This window comes from Mus pahari, chromosome 5 (assembly GCF_900095145.1).
Source record: "Mus pahari chromosome 5, PAHARI_EIJ_v1.1, whole genome shotgun sequence".
In the NCBI taxonomy this organism is placed as follows: domain Eukaryota; kingdom Metazoa; phylum Chordata; class Mammalia; order Rodentia; family Muridae; genus Mus; species Mus pahari.
Window position 1 is genome coordinate 138,615,687 of NC_034594.1, and position 17,355 is coordinate 138,633,041.

Sequence of the window (17,355 nt, forward strand, 5' to 3'; positions counted from 1 at the left end):
GTCATCAAAAAGACACATGTGCTAGCTATGAAGACTAACCAAAAAAATAAGTCTTGTCCTTGGAAAAATTTCATCCAGTACTTAGTCCTCACCCAAAGACCATCTGAGAGGGAAACATCCTCTTGGGAGTTGAGTCTGCCTAACCCACCTTGACTCAGTTACAAGACAATGGTTTCAATCTTGCTAACGTTCTCTTTGGCTCCATCAAGGCCTACTTGCTAACATTCTCTTTGGCTCCATCAAGGCCTACTCTAAGGAAGAAAGCTATGAAACCACAAAGGAAAGAAGTGAGGGCAGTTTCTGACCAACCAAGTACTAGATAAGAAGAAACTGAGGTCTTAAGTCCAACAGCCAGTGAGGAAAACTCCATCCATCAACAACCATGTGAGCAAGCTCAGCAAGCTCCCTCCCTTCTGAACCTTCAGATAAGACTATAGTTTGGGCCAAAGCATTGCAGCCTTTTAAAAGGCTTAACATAAAGGACCTAGCAAAATCATGCACAGACTCCTCACCACAAAGAACTGTGTCTTCCTTTATGTCTATCCTTTAGTGGGGAAGAGTCTTACACTGTTCCCACCCTATTCAGAGAGGATTTTAAGCTCTCTGAAACTCTATACTTAGGACTCTCAGAGAAAGAATGAGAAGGAAACTGGCAATATTATAAAGAACATGCACAAACATGCTCTGAGCAGGTGATTCTAACCATCAGCTATGCATAGATATGCATGGCAGAACAAAAAACTATTGTGTTATGACTGCTGAGATAGCTATCTACTAGCTTAACATGTTTGTAGTGGTTAGGATACAAACACATGAGGCATGTCATAATGAAGGCAGTCAATCTTAAAACTCCACAGAGAAAATAGTAAATATGTACACATTATCACATGAGCTAGCCACTATGCAAAATGAGGCATAAAATGAACACTTTGCTTCATTTTATACGCCAGGAATACTTTCAGGGGACTAAAGAACTTAACAAAACTAAGCCAGGCATGGTGGTGCACACCTTTAATCCCAGCACTCTAGGGAACAGAGGCAGGTAGATCTCTGTGAGTTCAAGGCCAGCCTGGTCTCTATACTGAGTTCGGAGACAGCCAGACTTACATAGTAATACCCTGTCTTTAGAAGAGAGGGAGGGGAAAGATTCTAGTGTGCGCAAAATAAAAACTACATATAATCTTAAATATGGTGCTAACATTAATGTTTTAATTGATATAAGTTCTAAAAACAAAGAAACATTTAAACATATAGGAATATGGCTACCATTATTAAACAACTAAATACACAGATATCATTATATAACATGATTTTCTATTATCCAGACTCAGTCTACCTTAAGCTAATAACTGAAGTTGTATGTCGATTAACCAAGCAAAAATTCATCTTGTCAACTTACTATAACAAAGGTTGCCTTCAAATTCTTTTAAATGGCATAACTACTTTATCTGCTTAAGTGACTTTTTACTGATATCACTATGTACAAATCAGTAGTAACTAGAATAAACATTTCTGATTCCTTGCTTTTAAAACAAAATATTTGGTTATTTCAACTACCCCCATCCCAGACAATTTGGAGTTGTGTGCAATACCACAAACAAGTTATAACAAATGTTTTGTTAGGTTATTGCTTGACATCCTCCAGTGAGAGATAAATAGTGAGACAAGAGTCAGGCTAACTGCTAGTTCCTAGGTAAAAACTTCCTGGAACAATTTCATACAGAATCAAGAGTATCCAAAGCAAAAGGTCTAAATTACACAAATCTCTATGAAAATAATGGGAAAGAGCTCTAGAGAAGGCAATAAAGTAAGCAAAAGACAAAGAGCAGGGCCTGCAAGAGTGTATTAAAGATATTTATAAACAAAGCAAAAACTAAATAACAAAACATGGAGGGAGTTTGCTTTTTAAAAGGTATTTGTACAGGAACACAAAAATTGATAGCAAGCTTACAGGTATCTAGGAAACACCGATGAAGAAACGCACAGTTCTCTACCAGCTTAAACAGCTTATAATCATTTATTTGTGTCCTGTGTATTGAATCAGGAATGGCAAAAATCCCTCCCTAACTACCTTGTGATTTAAAATGATGGCTGTCATTTAATAAAATCACAAGCAGAAAACATACAATTATCTCTGAATTATACCCAGCATGCCTTCCAACACTATTCTTTCCCTTAATATTTTAATTTGTCCACTATTTCTCCAAAATAGTCATGCTTCAATTTCATCCCTTTTTTAAAAATAAATTGTATTACTTGTGCATGTGAACTGTAGAGGTGTGCCTGTGCTGTGGCACTTGTGTGGAGATAACAGGAAACTTTTTGGAGTCAGTTCTTGCCTTCCATGTAATGGGACTCAGGCTTGAGCAAAAAGTGCCTCCTTGCTTTATCAGATGAACCATGCACGTCACTGGCCCTTCGTCCTTTTGTATAGGTCCTAAAGGTTTTGATCTTCACTACAGAGGGTCTTGATAGAAGTGCTGAGGTTCACAGTTATCATTCTAAGTGAAATGCCTACCTACTTATACACTGCCTTAGTTAGGTTTTTATTGCTGTGAAGAGACCAAGGCAACTCTTATAAAAGGACAACATTTAACTGGGCCTCTGCTTACAGTTTCAGAGGTTCAGTCTGTTATCATGGTGGGAAGCATGGTTTCATGCAGTAGAGATCAGAAGGCAACCCAGAGAGGACTGTCTTCTGGGCAGCTAGGAGGAAGGTCTCTTCCATGCTGGGCAGAGCTTCAAGACCCACTCCCACAGTGATGCACTTCCTTCAACAAGGCCACACCTCCTAATAGTTTCACTTCCTATCAATGTTAAACATTACTTGTACATTAACATAAATTAATCCTCAATCTTTCATATAAGCCAATATTTTCTACCATTTATTATGTTAATTTTATCTACAGAATCTGACAGAACCTTAAATACTGTCCACAGTTAAATCTCTTCTTTTTATGGCCTGTGGGGTGTTATATGTTAGAAGCCTTTTGATCCGTAAAACTTACTCCTGCTTCTGTTGTCGCCAACTCTGTTGTTACCCTTTGAACATTTAAATTTTAATCCCTTCACAACTAATTTGTGTGCAGTATGTGAAATGGACATAATCTGCCACCTCCAAATAAGAAGCCAACTGTCCCAACCACCTGGTCCTTCACCTAATGCCAATTTCAATTATTCTGGGCTCCTAAACTCTAGTTTCATGTGATAAGACGTTTTCATGGCTGCATTACAGTGATCATTTTTCAGAAGACATTGTTTTCAGGGGGCTATGCATTTGCTTCTAGCATTTCCAGCACCTGCTAAAATGAACATAAAAGAGGGGGTGGGAGTGATCAGATTTGAGTACAAAGCCAAATTTTAACCATTGAGCCACTACAATAGTTCCTTATGTATTTGTACTTAGAGTGTGAGATAAAATTACACTTGAATTGTTGCCTAAATGGCTAGCACATTTACATATGCACTTTTACTGAACTAAAACAACAAAAATACACGCTAAGATTCATATTTATTATAACTGAGAGTTAATGACATTTTGATATACAGCAATCAAAAAGAAATGGGTAGGTTTATTTCCCTAATATTTGTTGGTGAAACAGCTCAGATTGAAACAGGTCGCATTAACGGTCTTGTTTCCTGGTAGTACAGCCATCTTATATGGCCCAAAATAATGCAAATAACTAATAACCTTATCCTTAACTTATTCTTTTAAAGATTTTTTATATATGGGTGTACAGTGTCGCTGTCTTCAAACACACCAGAAGAGGGCATCAGATCCATTACAGACGGTTGTGAGCCATCATGCAGTTGCTGGGAATTGAACTCTGGACCTCTAGAACAACAGCCAGTGCTCTTAACAACTGAGTCATCTCAAGCCCATTTAAAATATTTTAAGTAGACATTTTAACAACAACTCTTTATCCTGTCAGTGATGAATGGAATGTTTTTAGGTGGGAATTTGATTTCATTAAGAATAAGAGAAGCCGGGCGTGGTGGCCCACGCCTTTAATCCCAGCACTTGGGAAGCAGAGGCAGGCGGATTTCTGAGTTCGAGGCCAGCCTGGTCTACAGAGTGAGTTCCAGGACAGCAAAGGCTACACTGAGAAACCCTGTCTCGGAAAACCAAAAAAGAATAAGAAAGAGAAGCCAAAGAACAATTTTCAGAATATACCTAGCACTGTGCTCTACCAACTCTGACCAGGATATCCTGATCTTCAAAACAGTCGACTTAAAAGAGTCACTAAGGAACTCTTCTGCTTATTATTTAGCTTTTTCATCTAAAGCAAAATAATGGATTGCACAATGAATAAGAAGTCTAGTTGACTTCACAATTATATTTCTCATAATAGGTTAAGGTTAACACAAACAGGCACTGTTCCTTTCATCAAGTATACTGTATGGCAGCTATGCTGACAAAAAATTGAGTTTCTGCGAATCAGGTCTGCCAATGAATCTGCCAATACAGTCGTACTAATACCACCTTACTGCCCAATCTTAACTTTCTGCCGTCAACGATAAGCACCAATGAACAATTTCAGATTCAGTGTTTACTCTGGTAGGATTCCTTGATGATCCTTACTATGCCAGTAGTGCTGCACTTCCTGGGAATAAAAGAAGTATTTGTGGAAGATGTCTAAAGGGCATGTACCATCTCCATCCTAATTACAATTGCTTGTAATACCGGGTCCAGGAGATTCAACACTTTCTTCTGGTTCCAGAGGTTCCTACATGCACAGGGTGGGTGTATATACCTACACTCATGAACACACATATGTACAAAAGAAAATAAATAAAAACTTTTCAACTTTTGCTGTAATATAATAAAAATAAATGTTTTATATTTGCAAATATACAGAAAAATAGAAATTTATTACACACAACTTAGAGCAAAACCACAAAAATCAAAACACTTAGATATTCATCTATCAACCAAGAAAAAAAAAATCCAGAAGACTAACTATACTAGAGAGAGTAGAGATACTGACAAATCCTACAAATAAGACAGCCGGCCAGTCACAGTAGTGCTGGCCTTTAATTCCTGAACTCCAGAGGCAGTGGCAGAGGCAGGAAGATCTCTGTAAGTTCGAGGCCATCCTGGTCTACATTGCTAGTTCCAGGATGGCCAGGACTACATAGAGAGATTTGGCCTTCAAAAGTCAAAAAAAAAAAAAAAAAAAAAAAAAAAAAAAAAAAAAAAAAAAAAAAAAACAAAAACATGACTTAGTACCATCCCCAAATTCCTGACACTAACATCTTTAACATCTACCGGACACAACTTATGAAAGGCCATTGTTTGGGACCGGTCCCTAAGAATCAGATCAAATCAGAATGAAGTCATTCATATCAAGAGTCACTTACTCAAACTCAACTCTCAAACAGGCAGTTTCCCCCATAAAACAGAAGATAAATACCAACCAACCAGAAGGAATACAGTTTAGCTAAGCCAACAAGAAAAGGAAATGAATAACTCTGTACCACTCACTACTTTTTCTGCCTACATCAGCTCATTCGAAGACTGACCCCATCCTAAAGAATGTTTCCCAAATCTAAAACTGCAAATAAAAACCATCTGATCTTTACCTTAAGTTTGTTACAATTGTGTCTTCAAGCCATTCTAAGAAGGTCATTGCTGTTGTTACTCTGTGGTACCCAGGGCCCTGCTGTGCACCAGGTAAGCACTCAGTGTTACTGTCCCTACCAAAATTTGTCCTAAAATACAAAACACGATACATGAAATTTTTATCTCAGCAATGGGGAAAAAAAATCCAATATACATTAGAACAAAAAAGTGAAAGAGAGGAGTAAAGTGTTCAATGCAATGAAATACTGTATACTATCTGGGAAGTTTTCAGAGATAAACAGCATCCCAAATAAGCAGGGCAGTGCAGAATGTAAGCACACAACTGGGACCAATGTCATTAAATAGCTGATTTCTCACGACAAACAATAACCAACAGTCACAGCACCTCAAAAAAAAGCGACACTCCAGGTTTAGTAGCAGTTTGGTAAGGGAGAAGAAACGTATTTTTTTTTCCTTAGCAGGATTTGGCCCATATCAATATTACTACCCATATAAAAAAATTAAAAGATTTCAAAATGTTAAAAAAAAAAAAAACCATAAAGTCCAAATTTTTTTTCTCACCAACCAGATCACAAGAGACACATGACACGCCCCCAATTAAAATTATCAAGACGTTAATAACATAGATGGTTTTATTTGTTTGCGTATTTGTCTATGTTTGAAGTGAGTTCTCACTGGCCTTGAACTCTCCACCTCCCCAGCCTCAGCTTCCTGAGAACTATGACTGGACCATCAAAATCAATTTACTATTTAACTCTTATAGAATTAAAAAACACTCAAGGTTTGTGGGTTACTAGAACCAGCAATATGCATTCTAATTCCTTCCAACTACTTTATAGTCATCATCTGGAAATTTCTGAAAGCTAAGTTAGTACTACATTTGGTAATCAGGTGTCCATGCCCAAACAGCAAGACAGAAATAAAGACACAAAGCTAAAAAGTTGTGCTTCTGGGCAGTGATATGTCAAGATCTTATCCTCAAAAATAAAAATAAAAATAAATATTCAAACTGACCTTTTCCTACCTCAGGATCTGGGTCTGGAAACTAAATGAAATTATTAAGTACAGACCTTTTACAAGCAGAAACTCAGAAAGCCCCCATTCTTGCTATGACTCCTCCCTCAACAAGTTTGAGACAGAAGTCAATGCCCAAAGGAATACTCTGTTCCCACTAACTTACTGACACCCTGGAGAGAGACCTGAGCCTGGGATCTGCCACTCATCCCCATTAACCTGGCTTGTTACCTCAAGTTCAGGGGTGCCATTACATTCCCCATAGGGTTTTTTCTGATGTGATTTGTGCTTGCATTTGGTAAACTAAGTGGCAAAAACTTTACAGATGCAATCATTGCTAGTGAAATCAATGCACTTTTATCAGAAGGTATAGAAATTGTCACAAAACCTGACTGCAGGTTCAGTGACTAAAATATATAAAGATCATGAAAATATTGAAAATGTTATTTTCAGTCATGTGTGTGTGTGTGTGTGTATTGTTTTCTGCTTAGAACATTTTCAATCCCTCTTCCCAATTTTCAACCTCCTACTACCAACCCTTGAACTGATCACACCCTACTCATTCTTATGTCTTACCATAAACACTACTTTCAGAAAGCCCTTCTTAACCAGCTCTTCCAGACTAAGGCATCTATCATATATTTCCATGGTACCACAAACCCACATACTTTTATCAATGAATGGCTATGAACAGTGTTACTGTATGATTTCTCCAACATGATGAGCTCTGAGGGTTGAGGTAGTGTTTACACTAACATTACTTTATCTCCAGTGCAAGCCAAGGAAAAGTAACTGTATTTACAGAACAAAAAGGAGGCAGAAGGATCAGTCAGGTTTGTTAATTATCTCCCTGTTCACACTCATACTGAATATTACAGTTCATGCTAAACTTATGCCCTGTTCATTTACATCCTAGTGGGATGAGTTACACCCCCAGCCATTCTCTCTAGTGTAGTAATTGAGAACCATTGTTTGAAACACTCTAAGCAATAAATAATCTTGAAGGGCAACACGTAATCATTTGAAGCTATCAAATCACTGTAAAGTTCTATAACATAGGGGTTTTCAGTCTTCATCTGTGTTAGGACCTCAGGTGACGGCCTTCTCATCTCCCAAGCAAGAATTAGAACCCATTACCTTAGACAAGCGCTAGCTGCCGGCTGCTTATGGTTCCTGCTTTCATAATTTGTTTTTAAGACAGATGAGTCATTTAATAGAAAAACAAATACAAACATCCCCCCCAAAAAATATTAAAAAACCACATGTGCCTCAGTAGCAACACACATTTCTTCAACACATTTCTTCAGCTTTGAGTTTCAGTTCTTATGTGACAAGATTTATTTATATAATCAATTAGGGAAGAAAGTAAGACTGTCTACAGTATAGCACTGAATTAGCTAAATGAACACAAATTAAGTACTAAATTAGGATTTGAAAGTAGGACAGGAGTTCAGACAAAAAAGAAGCTATTTATAGTGACAAGCTATGAATAGATAGGTCCCTAAAGATAAGCAGGTGACAGACCCTTCATATAAACAAAAGGAAACACTTTCTAGATCCCACCCCTAAAGACCTTTAAAAGTCTTGCTGAAGGACTAAGGCCATAACCAAAACAGAAAGAAAAGGTCAAACGCCCAACCTCCCTGTTCACAGTGGATAGCAGGCAGAACAGAAGAGCCCCACTGTTGACTTTTAAATAAAAAATGCCAGAGGCTTTTAAAAGTGTGAAATTTGGGCTGGGAATGTAGCTCAGTGGTACAGTACTTCAGTAATACTGTGTGCTTCATCCCTAGCATCACAAAAATAAAAATAAACTAAAAAGTGACACTCCTCTTAAAATATGCAAATATTTTAAAATACTTTAAAATAAGCAAAATGTTTTAAGCCTGTTAAATAACATCCTAAAATTACACAATTACACACCTAGGCCGTGATGTGGAACACAAGCATCTCAACTCTGAGACCCTGTCTATGCTCCACATTCCACAGCACTCCCAGGCATAGGCAGTGCTGTGCAGGCTTGCGGAACAACCCAGACACCAGGACTGGGGTAGGGGATGGATCCGGAGAAGGAACCAGGAAAGTCGTAAGATAAAATACAGCCATCCTTCTCCCCAAGGGCAACTTTCTAAAATCAAAACTTCATTTAAAAAAAAAAATACTCCTTGCTGGAAGCTCGATGAGTAAGTAGTAAAAAGATAGTGTATAGGTACAGGTACCACTACAGACAGAATGCAACACTTCCATTGCAAAGGTTTTCAGAGTTCTAAAAGGGCACACTTCTTTCCCAAGGGACTGGCTGTTAACACACAGATGCACAACCTTCAATAAGGGACCGCACAGAACCCACCACCTGCTATCACTACAGCTACTACATCACTACTCTTCCTCTACAGCAGCACAAGTAATAGAACTCTGGTACTTCTCTAAGAAAAACTATTACAGTACTTTAAAGATGCCTCTGCTATCAATTTGTTCCTCCCTACAGAATTCCTCTAACACTGTCATTATCACTATCTTATTGTTTACAGAAATAACCACAAACGTCAGTGGCAAAGTCAAAATGAGATGTCAATGCTCAATACACACACACACACACACACACACACACACACACAGCATGCACAGACACCACCCTTCACATTCATATTTATTTCACATTTTTTTCAACTTTCAAAAGGAATCTAAATAAGATCTGCCCAAAACTGTGTTAAGTGTGTTTGAAATTTTAATTCTTAGGGAGATGACTCTGCAGATTACGAGCACTTACTGCTCTTGCCAAGGACCCATGTTCTATTTCCTGCAATCTACCTGACAATTTACAAATGCCTGTAACTCCAGTTGCAGGGACCCACGTGTAATACTCTTATCTGGCCTCCGATGAGCTGCTAGCTACACATAGTGCACATATATTCATGCAGGCACACATACATACAAAAATATCTTTTTAACTGAATTCTTCCCTTATTTTCCCTCTCCCAACCTCCTTACATCTATCTGTTCATGATTCTAATCTCCTTCAGATAAGCCAAGTTCAAAATCTTTATAGTTCACTCTTTGATTCTGGCTAGGAAATATTTTAAAATAAGAGCACTATCCAAAACAACTAAAAACTGACTTCTTGCTGCCTAGAAAACAAAATAAATTAACTTTCGAACCAAAGTAAAGTATTCACCTGAATGTGAAGCTCCTATTGATAAAGCTCCAACCCTGGCTTTACCCCTTCCTGTTCTCCACAACACTTAGTGCTTATTAAAACACATGGACCTTGGGAAAGTCACTTTATCTGGCCTTTATTTTACTCAACTATAAAATGGACATAATACTACTCGTCAGTAAGGCTAACTGAGGTAATGAAAATGAGGGTGCTGCTATAAAACTTAAGACACTATAAAAATACAGACATTATCATTATGTCATGATTATGGTAATTGTATTTATACCTGCCTTTCTTAAGAGGAAATAGCCCACATAAAAACACAAAACAAGACTTTAAAGATGGAAGCAATAAAAGAAACACAAAACATATACAAGAACATAAAATGAAACATGTACACTTGCCTATGTACTTGCTTCCCGTCAGGAAGCATGAGCATTGTATTTGATTTGGAAAGAAAGCAAGTAGACAATTCTCTGACTAAAAGTGAACTCAGAAGTAAAAGTTCCTAACTTAAAGATTGGGCCAGAATCTTTTCCAAAGGTTCATCTTCTGTGTCATACAACTGGACTTACCATCACCAACATGTTTGACTTGTACCATTACTCTACTACTAGACTGAAAGAATTGGAGGGCAAGTAATCGCTTTACTTTGTAAGCATCTTGATTGCACTTACAGCAATTAACATAAGCCAAACACTACGTTTCTGTATCCTTGGTCCTATCTATGACTCTGATTTCTCCCTTTTCGAATCACCTGCACACCATCAGTTGCTCATAGCCAGTCCTTAGGCAATCCTCCGCCTGCCTTCCAGGAGAGGACAGGTGTCTCTTGCTTACTCACTAAACCAGCACAACACTCAAAGTCAGAAACCTATGTTCTTACATGCTTACACATCTTCATATGTGTGTGCTGCAGATGTGTGTGTATATGGAGGCCAGAGATCAACATCAACTATTGTTGGAAGTAGCTCTCTTTGTCTTTTGAGACAAGATTTCTATTGTCCTGGAGCTCACTCACTTCCTGCAGCAGGTTTCAGGAATAGCCCTTCCCCCACCTCTATCCCAAACTCACCCAGTGCTGGAATTAGAGCTCAAACACCTTACTAGTTGAGCCACCTCCCAACCCCTGCTAGTCAACAGCTGAGTGACTGGAAAACAAGTCACTAAAAACTGAGGAATATGTTCACACAGGGAAGCAAAAGCTTTGGCATAGATTACAGCTAAATTACCTTCCGGCTATAACATTCAAGGATGTTTTGATTAATTCAAACTTGAACACACCCTGATTTCTTTCCTGATCTTCATTATGTTGCATATTTTAATATGTAATTATATACACTGCTTTAAAATTTTCTCTGCTTAAATAAGTAATGCCAACCCTACTATAACATTCTTATACCGCCTTTGTTGCGCACAAGAAATAATGGAGTTAGATGAGGTACACAACAGATATATTTTTTATAAGCTAAGAAATGTTAATTATGTTTAAAGATTCATTGTAATACTTTGCTATAGTATAAATCAGCAAAAAAGAATTTTTTCATTAGCCGAACCATTAAAACATACAAAACCAAGGAAACACCTAGATAAGTCTCTTTGAAAATACATTCCCTTAAAGCTACCAGAAGCACTGCACTGCTTAAGGTAACATGTTAAACCCAAGCATGTACAAAATGTTTACTTTCCACACATTCCTGTCAATAGTTTCTAATTCGAACAAAGTTCACCAAGAAAGAAAAATTTAAATGTATTACTGTGCTGAATTAATTTCATTAACTATTTCTGATTCCAACAAAAACCATTAAAGTTACAAAGAATCATTAAATAAATCATGTGGCAAATTAAACTAACTTATAATTTTCTTTCAATATTTCATCTAAGTAAAACTATAAGCATTCACAGAGCTTAATATGGTGCTTTTTTATCTTTTTAAAAAAATGAATACACTACATCCTCCCTAAGTAAATGTTCAGTTTTCTAGACAGCATTTCAAAGGAGAATCTTAGAAATCTAAACAACTCTTGAATCTCCCTTTGCTCAATTACTAGTTTTGTAAAATTTACTCAACAATGAATGCTAAGAGTGAAATTATTAAAAAAGAAATTAGCTGCAGCTGTCACTAAGTATATTAAGACAACCTATCAGCCCTCAATCACTTAATCACTAATAGTTAACACATGAAGCTTTGTAAACAGCATGCGTATGCAACAAGTTTCTTCAAGCCAAAGGTTCAGAAACTCAAAGCCATTCTCATCCTTTAACTTCTAAATCCACTGTGAAAGGATCAGTAAGTCAGGCAAGGGCTCCCACCCGTGATACCCTCCTGGTCTCTGCTGTTACCACTGAAAGAGCTTATATAAAAAGCTCACTGTCAGTTTAAGACAGAAGTATGTTAGTGTAAAAGATAAACCACATTTATTTAAAAATCTGCTCAATTGTCCTCATTCACAAAATGAAGATGTCAAAAATATACTTTCTGAAAGATGCATAAAGAAATTGCTATTCTTTATGAACTGTAATTATTAATCTCTCTTAACCACTTAAAAAGAGCTATTTAGATGGTATGGTGGGAAAACAATTATTTAAAATTCTGACCCAGAATTTTCTTACAAAAGGGGGGTGAAGTTTAGCTCACAGGAGGCCAAGGCAAGTAAATGGAGAATTTAAGGCCAGAATGGATTATATAACAAATCTCAGTTATCAAAAAATAAAAGCAAAACCACCAAGGGGGCAGAGATTAATTCAGAAAGAATACAGAAATTGAAATAATTATGTCACTGAGCCAACTCCCAATTTTCACTCTAATGCCTAATGTTGAATTTCTATGACAAATGATATGTCTGTCCAGACATTTATCACCAAAACTGGGTGTGTGTTATCTGTTCTATTCTATTCTCTAACAAAAGTTACTTGAATGGTTCCAAATGAAACCATTTCCATCAGGAAAAGCATGGAATGACTATGGTTTCCAACATTAAAAATAAGAGGAGGAAGAGCAAAGCAATGCCCCACACAAGACTATATAGTCTTCTCAGTGCAAAGGAAATTCTTCATTTAATCCCCACACTTCTACATTCATCAAGATCATGCAACACAGATTCAAGAAACAATTCAAATATTTCATTTTTAAATGAAATACATTTTAAAAAGCATTCTCAGTTCTGTCATTTTAAAGCACTTGCCTGTGATATTCGGGGCTCTATTACATTACATATCTTTGATGACCTGGTAAAGGTAGGTTGGCATTCTGAGCCCTAAACTTACTCAAAGGCAACTGATCAAGTGATTAACGTACTAACAATTAGGTCAATGTAGGGCAGCACTGAAACAATTTTCTTTCTTTGGCTATCTAGTGCCTACTGATGTAGAGAATAACAGATTTAGAGTATGAACAAAGGCATTACAGCATTACAACTGAACAAAAGCATTACACCGCTACAACTGAACACCACTGTCTGTGCTTTCCTTGACTTGTGGCTTTTGTTTTTTCCCAACAAAAATAAATCAAAAGTGAAATGGGGGGAAGAGGTTAAAAGTTACTTTTACAGTAAAGACTTGGAAACATAAATCCTTCAGAAATGAAAAACATTTGGCCAGCTGTCATGAATGTCAAAGACCTTAATTCAGAAGTCCCATTATAATTAATGGGTGGGGCAAATCAAGAAAGTAGCAGCCGATTTTCTAGAAACTTGTACTGGGAAGTACCCTGACAACTTCAACAGGAGCCTGGCAGGTAGGAGGCTGATGAGCTGCAAACTAACCTAAACACCAACTGAGTGGACCTAATACATCAGCTCCAAGAGTCAATGTCCTTCCCAGTCACATGTCCCAACCTTAACCATCTCTTTAAGATGCCCATTAAGGAATAGAAGAAATGCTTAGAAAAATTAATGTCAAAAACTGTGTATGGAAATCACTACTTTGAAAGGAGATTTTTAAAACACCATTCACAGTAAATGGACAAACATGTTCAGACAAATCCAAAAAGAATTCTAGATTCTTTAAAAGCTACTTCAAAGCACAAGCGTCCCCATAAGTGTTTTACATTATTTTAAATACTATAATTTTAACATAAAAAATATAGTGCCCTCATTTTCTTCAACTCAGTTTTAGTCATTAAAATAGGCTCCAGGTCACTCCATAAGCCTGGGCCATATCGTGATTAAGTAGTTTCTTGTAAGAGAAAGAGTATAAACAGCAATAACAACAAACCTCACATAAAATAAGCAGGTGTATGTAGCACAAGTATCCTTATTTTAAATCCATACTCCCCATCGGAAATGATTTTTTACTATGGCAAGGACAGCCAACTGACATAAAAGGCCAGCTCATAATACCCATATTTTTTCTGTATGACAAAAACTGTAACAGTGAGCTTTGTTTGTAAAGTGCAGTGTGCATTTTATCCTTTTGGATAAAATACCTAGAGCCCCAGTAGTGGTTAAACTGCAACTATAAAGGAAATTGTCCAGAGATAAATGGTTTCCCTATGAGAAGTTCCATTGCTATACTTCACCTCAGGCCAATAAATCACATTAACTGCACCTTGTCCTCTGTCCAATGACATCATCAGTCTGACCACATCTTGGGAACTGGATGCAAAGCCATATGCTATTTAAGGCATGAAACCATATTGCTTTTTGTCCATCCAACCTCATGTCTCAGGGCTGAATCGGCTGTTTACCTGAGCATTCTCAGGAAACCTTTACCCTCTACTGCATTCAGGGCCCACCTACTGGATGTGAAAGAAGGAAAAAAATTGTGAGAAGTAGTTATTTTAAATTAGCCTGCATTTCCTCCCCTAAATCTGAAATGTTGTTACAAATTAACTGAAGTCTAATGTCTTCATATATTCCCCACACTGGTTTAATGTAATCACCAGGGCTTAACACATTCACAAGATACCTCAAACACCCACCCACCCCCCACCCACCCAGAAAGCACCACTTTCTTATTCTTTTAAAACAAAACTTACAGGAGAGACCAGAAATCAAAATTACTATTCTCTCTAAACAGTAAAAGTTCATTGGCTCCTCACAGACCAAGTGTCCCAAGCCTAGATAAAACAAAATCAATTCTGACACCTTAAAGTAAGAGGCCGGCAGGCTACGCAAGTTCCAAGATCAGAGTGGACACAATGCCTCTGTTTATCTTCTATTTTCACTCATTTAACCATGACCAAGGAAAACATAACCCCATTTCTGTTTTCAGTACTGCTGCAATTAAAACAGGCAGGTCTATGTCAGTAATAGCACAAGAATGCCTTCAAGTTGGTGCAGAAACTGGAAAAGCAGTCCTGCTCAGAGAGTATCCAAGTGTTGCCAGCCGGACTTTCTAAAATACCTCGCTACTCCATCACTCCTGAAAGGGAAGTCTGCCGGTTTTACAAATACTACACATCTTTACATAGCCTGAACGAGTTTAACTCAGGAAAAAAGGGACTATTCCCACAACAAAGTCCTCTATTTGTACTAAACCAGTAGCTCACAGAAGCCTCTGTAAATTGGAAATAAGGTCCACAGACTATGAACTGAAAGATAAACTCCTTTTAGAAGAAAACAAGCCAACCTCAGAGCTGATGCCTAACTCGGAGCTGTTTTTATGCTGGAAGGTCCCCCAAGAGGATGTGTTTTGCCTGAGGAGGAGGGGACTCGAGTGGCACTTGATGGGGGAGTCATTTTGGTTATTAGTAAATAAATCAAGCAGCAGAGAACAGGGCCTAGGCAACCGGGGCAGTCCAGGCCTAGTTCTCTCCTTGTCTTCCCAGCACAGACTGGGTTTGATCTCAGAGTCCTGTGGATTGCCAAGGAGGAGGAGAAAAAAAAAAAAAAAAAAAAGAATCATATCGAACCACAAAAGCACATGGGGCGAATGTAAAATATAAACACGGCGTTGGGCTGTGAGTGGCTGTTATTAAAGGTCTGAATTACTAAACATGAGAGGCGGGGAAAGCCAGGCGGCCATTTCAAGAATATAAACCTCCCTGAATTAGACATTATTCAAATGAGAAGCAAGTAGAGAAGACCCAGCACGCAGCTAGAAAGCACCACCACAGTCAGGGAGGGGGATCTCTGTATTTAGCCACCACCCCCGCTCCCCGCAGGACAGGAGAAATCTAGAATATGATCAACTTGTCAGGCCAGCCCTTTGAGGGCAGGAGGGCAATCCTTTACGGTCCAGTTCTCCGGTGGCCTCCGAAGAGCTCCCGGGCCTCGGAGCGAGAGGGTCCCCAGGGCTACCCGCGTGTGGGGGGTGGGGAGTGGGGATGTGCGCGGAGGAGCGACTAGACCCCACGAGCACCTCCAACCCAACTGTCCCGCGCGACCCACGGCAGCGGGGACCTCTGGGTGAGGGCCCGGGACACACGGACGACCGAAGCCATTTCCACGGAGGGGAACTTCCCCGAGGGTTCCTCCCACCCAGCCCAGCCTCCAAAGGGTCCGGGGGACCCCAGAGCGGGCTCACAACCTGAAGGCCAGCTCACAGGGCCCACGCCACGCTGCCCCTAACCAGAGACACGGACTGGCTGGGGTCAGGCCGCTGCCCCGGGCACGAGCAGGGCGCGGCTGAGGGGCCCCGGGCCGTGACCCCCGGGCTCGGCCCCACGCGGACCCCCCGCACGGCCGGGGGCAGGGCACCACCCCTGGGTGCGCCCCGCGGCGAGCAGCGTCCCCCAGCCCGAGCCCGCACCGACTCCCAATCCTGGGGGGCGCCGCGCGGGTGTCCGGCCACCGGGGTCCGCTCGGGCCCCGCCGCCCACCGGCATTGTGCTCGCCGCCACCTCTGGCCCCTCCACGCCCCCCCCGCCCGTCCAGGTCTCCCGCCCGCACCCCGCCGCGCCCCGCCAGCCCAGCAGCTATGAATATGTAAAACGTCTTTATTGTCCTCTCCCGGTGCCCCGGCCCCGCCGCCTGCCGCGGACCCGCTCGGATTCGGGCACCGTGCGAGGAGGCGGCGGCGGCGGCCGGCGGAGGAGGAGGAGGGCCGGTGCCGGCGGGCGAGCGGGCGGGCCGGCGCGGCGGCGCGGTGGGCCGGGGGCAGGAGGAGCGCGGTGGCTCACAGCCCCCTTTGCCCCGGGTCTTCTTCCCCCTCCGCCCGGCCGCTCCGAGCTCCTTTTCCCCCTCCGCTCGGCGCCCAGAGGGGGCTGTGTTCCCCGGCCCCCCATCTCCTCGCCGTTAATTATAATAATCCTGAGTACTAATAAATTATGCTAAGTCGCGGGGGGGGCAGCGGGAGCCCGGCTCGAGTATGAATATGAATATGTAAAATGCTGTAATGATTACCTGCTGCTGCTGCCGCCGCGGCTGAACTCTCATCTTGACTCGCTGCTCCTCCGTCCGCCATTTTGAATATTTTAACCAAAATCGCCCGGTCGCTAAACCCTCCCTCGCTCCCGCTCCCCTCCCCCTCCCGCCCTGCTCGCCTCCTCCCTCCTCTCCGCACCCTCCCGTTCCTTCCTCTCCCGAGGCGCGCGCCAGGGGGCGCCCGAGGCCGGCGCTGCTCTCCGCCGGCCCCCTTGGAAGAGCTCCACCCCCCTGCGCGCGCGGTGCGCACGCGCGTCCAGGCTGCAGGGCGCCCGCCCCTCCCTTAGGCAGCT

The 17,355-nt window shown here is 40.7% G+C and overlaps 1 protein-coding gene across 1 annotated transcript in view; it reads right to left on the reverse strand.

Annotated features, from left to right (window-relative positions):
* Pou2f1 (POU class 2 homeobox 1) overlaps window positions 1-17,091 on the reverse strand; it is a 133,451-nt gene extending 116,360 nt beyond the window's left edge. The window contains exon 1 of the mRNA XM_021198724.2: window positions 17,042-17,091. The gene's annotated coding sequence lies outside the window, so the exon portion shown is untranslated. The remainder of the gene's footprint in view (window positions 1-17,041) is intronic.
* Between the last annotated feature and the right edge of the window lie 264 nt (window positions 17,092-17,355).